The following is a 4,481-nucleotide window of genomic DNA, read 5'->3' as shown; positions in this document are numbered from 1 at the left end:
CAAATGATCTGTTCCAAAAAAATGTACTTTCTGTGCAGAATGATTTCCAGAGTTTGGGGTATGAACTTAGTAGTGTAGGTTGTATACTTATCTTTTCAGATGTTTTACCTGTATAGAAGGGAAAAAAAGGGAAAAGCCAGAATTTAGAGGAGTTTAATGTGTGGCTTAAGGAGTGGTGCAAAACAGAAGGCTTTGGTTTTATTAGTCATGATGTCTGCAGCTGATCCAATGAAAAACTGTACAAAAGAGATGGTTTGCATCCATCAAAGAAAGAGACTGAGTTACTTGGCATTAAATTCACAGATTTTCTGGATAAACATTTAAACTGAACACTGGGGACAGAAAATTAATTGATACAGAACATTTCTGTCCCCAGAAATCTAAAATTAACAGGGTTACCAGTGCATGTAACATAGAGGTTTCTGTGGGTAAGATCAACCTTACTGTTAAGCAAAACCAAGCATTTAACAGTGAGTGCCATACCATGTGCACTAATCAAACAGGTGGCAAGGAAGTAGGGGCAGTCAGGCACAACACAGGTTATGTAGACAGTAAACACAGGGTGAATCGAAATGGACTCAAATGTCTATACAGCAGTGCACAGAGTATGAGGAATAAACAGGGTGAATTAGAAATTCAAGTAAATGAGGGCAGATATGGTATTGTTGCCATTATGGAAACTTGGGTGGGATGAAACCCACAAATGGAATATACATCTAGAGCTGTGATGGTGAACCTATGGCGCATGTAACCAGAATGGCACGTGAAGCCATGTCGTCCAGCACATGCAGCCTTGGCTGTTTGTCTTCTATGTTTCTGGTACATATGCACGTGCGTCAATCAGCTGTCTTCGTGCGCATGTGCGCTGGCCAGCTAATTGTCAAGTGCACATGCGTACCAGAACCTGGAAGTTTGATTTTTCTGCAGCGTGGTCCCTTCACACATGTGGCAGTGCTGAAAACTGGCCTGCACATGTGCACTGGCCAGCTGATTGTCGGGTGTGGATGCACGCTAGAACTCAGAAGTTTGGCTTTTCCAGAGCATGGCCCCAACGAGCATGTGCGTGTGACATTTTCACACAATCTTTTCAGCACTTGGTGCCAAAAATATTCACCATCATTGAGCTACAGGGATTTAAATTATTTAAAAGAAATAGACCAAATAAAGAGGAGTTGCACTATATAAGAAATAACTACACCTCTATAGAAATAGAGCACAATAATGATGAATGCATTTGGGTCAATTTTAAGAGGAAAAAATGACATTGCCATAGATGAATACTATAAGTCACTCAACCAAACAGAGGAAATAGATGAACCCTTTGCTAATCAGCTAACTAAGGTATGTAGGGAGCACATCACAATGATAATGAGGCATATTAACTACTCTGACATCAACTGGGAGACAAACTCTGCACCAAGTGGAAGATCCGACAGGTTCCTAACAAACCTAGCAGACAACTTTGTTTCCCAAAACGTAAAGAATGGAACACGGGAATCAGCCATCTTAGACTTAATTGTCACTAACAGAGAGGAAATGATAGAAGGTGTTGGAACTTCAGGAACTTTGGAGGCAAGTGATCATGTAATATTGGAATTCAACGTTATGCAAACCCAAGTAGTAGGACAAAGTCAAACTAGAGTCTTGGACTTTAAGAAAACTAATTTCAATAAATTTAGAGAGATCTTGGAAAGGATTCCATGGATGAAAATCCTCAAGGGGAAAACAACTTAAAAGACTGGGAAATTTTGAAAAGTGAGATTATAAAAGCCCAGTCTAGCACAATACCAATGAATAAAAATAACAGCTCTCAAAAGAAACCAGCATGACTGCATAAATAATTTTCCGACAAATTGAAAGACAAAAAGGACATGTATAAAAAGTGGAAAGAGGGTCAAATAGCTAAGGCAAAATATCAGCAAATAACCTGAGCCTGTAAATATGAAGTGAGAAAAGCTAAGTTTCATAAGAAACAAAGGCTTGCAACAAAAATAAAAAAATAAAAGCTTCTTCCAACATTTTTCTTAAAAACAAGAAAAAAGTCAAGGAAACCATCCATTGCTGGGAGAAGTGGCAAGAAGGTGATAAGCAACAGGGAGAAAGCAGAATTACTTAACTCATTTTTTGCAATTGTCTTTACACAAAGAGAAAAAACAGTCCAACCCATCAAAAGCAGCACCACAAAAAAAAAAAAAAGAAAAAAAAAAGATTAGGGTTGACTTCCGGTGCGGGTGGGGGTGTGCCTGCAGGAGCTGGCTCTTAACAGCTCCTGATTCTCGGTTGCGTTAAACTAACTGAACGGCAATTCATCAGCTGTCTGACAGCTTGTTTGCCTTTTTCTTCGGGCTTAGAAGATAAGGTGAGATAATTGTGCTGGGGCAGCATGCCAATTAACTTCCTCAGACTATAAATCTGGGGCGGGGGGGGGGGGAAGACATCCAACAGCAGAATTCTCTCTGTGCCAAAAATCCTGCTGCATTTATTCGCAGCACAAAGCCATCCACCCACTCGCTGCACAAAATCTGATTTATTGAATCCAGGATGAGCAGAGCCTACACATGTGAACTTTCAATTGTATCTATTAATCCTTAGCTTCATTTTTTTACAAGAATTCCTTCTGATAATTTACTAGTTAGAGGCATTCAAAATGGCGCCGAGCGGCTTTGTAGTTGTACCGGTCAGACTTTGAATTTCTACGGAACTTAAAACTTCAAAGAAAAGGAAGTGATTTATTACTAAACAGTAATTGCTGTACAATCGGCCAGCATAGTTTTATTAATTGGCTGAAGAAGATTAAACTTGGAATGGCTTCTAGGCAAAAGGTGCCCCCCCCCTCCTTCTAACGCCTCAAAAAGTGCAGGCAACTCCCCTGCTCCCGGGACGAAATTACATTCATTACTCCCCCCCCCCCCCATTGTTGCAGGGGAACAGTTGACTAAAGAAATTTTTCAGACTCGGGTTCGAAAGATCAGGGATGATGTGGGGGTTGTTAATTTGTTAACAGAATATGTCTCGGAATTTGAAGACAGATTAGAAGATTTTAATGATGCCAAGACTAATATGGTATTGAAAATAGACGTGGTGCAACAAAAGGTTGGAAATGCTGAAAAAGAAATTATTATGCTACAGTATAGACAAATGGAGTTTGCTTTAAGAATAAGAGGTTTGCGTGAAAACAGTCAGGAGAATTTGAAAATGATTCTCTCAGAAGCCTTTGATAAGGTTTAGAGGTTTAGAGGTTTATTAACATTTATAGGCCACCCTTTTCCCTGAGGGGACTCAGGGCGGCTTACATAGGATCAGGGGAGGGAAATACAAACAGTGACGTAGACAACATAGAGTAAAATAATGAGCAACATTCATTCATCATTCGGGAGGGGCGATTATCTTTGTCCCCAGGCCTGACGGGCTAGCCAGGTCTTAAGGGCTATGCGGAAGGCCTGGACGGTGGTGAGGGTACGAATCTCCACGGGGAGCTCGTTCCAAAGGGTCGGAGCTACTACCGAAAAGGCTCTCCTCCTTGTAGTTGCCAGCCGGCACTGGCTGGCAGATGGAATTCGGAGGCCCAATCTATGAGATCTAATTGGTCGCAGGGAGGTAATTGGCAGAAGGCAGTCTCTCAAGTACGCAGATCCACTACCATGAAGGGCTTTATGGGTGACTAGTAGCACCTTGAAGCGCACCCGGAGATCGACATAGCCAGCGCAGCTCGCGGAGGATAGGTGTTATGTGGGTGAACCGAGGTGCACCCACGATCACTCGCGCGGCCGCGTTCTGGACTAGCTGAAGTCGCCGGATGCTCTTCAAGGGCAGCCCCATGTAGAGCACATTGCAGTATTCCAGCCTAGAGGTCACAAGGGCCCGAGTGACTGTTGTGAGAGCCTCCCGATTCAGTTCGCGCACCAGGCGAACCTGGGTAAATGCCCCCCTGGTCACAGCCGTCAGGTGGTGATCAAAGGATAGCTGTGGGTCCAGGAGGACTTCCAAGTTGCGAACCCTCTCTGAGAGGTGTAGAATTTGACCCCCCAGCCTGAGTGATGGAATACTGGTCGAATTGTTGAGAGGGAAGCACAACAGCCACTCGGTCTTTTCCGGGTTGAGTACAAGCTTGTTAGCCCTCATCCAGTCCATAACGGCCTCAAGGCCTCGGTTCATCACGTCCGCCGCTTCATTGAGTTGGCACGGGGCGGACAGATACAACTGGGTATCGTCCGCATATTGATGGTATCTTATCCCGTGCCTGCGAATGATCTCTCCCAGCGGTTTCATGTAGATGTTGAATAGTAGGGGGGATAAGACCGAACCCTGAGGCACCCCATATGTTAGGGGCCTAGGGGTCAATCTCTGCCCCCCCACTAACACCGACTGCGACCTGTCCGAGAGGTAGGAGGAGAACCACCGCAGCACGGTGCCTCCCACTCCCACCTCCCGCAGTCGTCGCAGAAGGATACCATGGTCGATGGTATCGAAAGCCGCTGAGA

This window comes from Thamnophis elegans, chromosome Z (genome assembly GCF_009769535.1).
Source record: "Thamnophis elegans isolate rThaEle1 chromosome Z, rThaEle1.pri, whole genome shotgun sequence".
Taxonomy (NCBI): domain Eukaryota; kingdom Metazoa; phylum Chordata; class Lepidosauria; order Squamata; family Colubridae; genus Thamnophis; species Thamnophis elegans.
The sequence above is the reverse complement of the archived record's forward strand: the minus strand, read 5'-3'. Positions refer to the sequence as shown.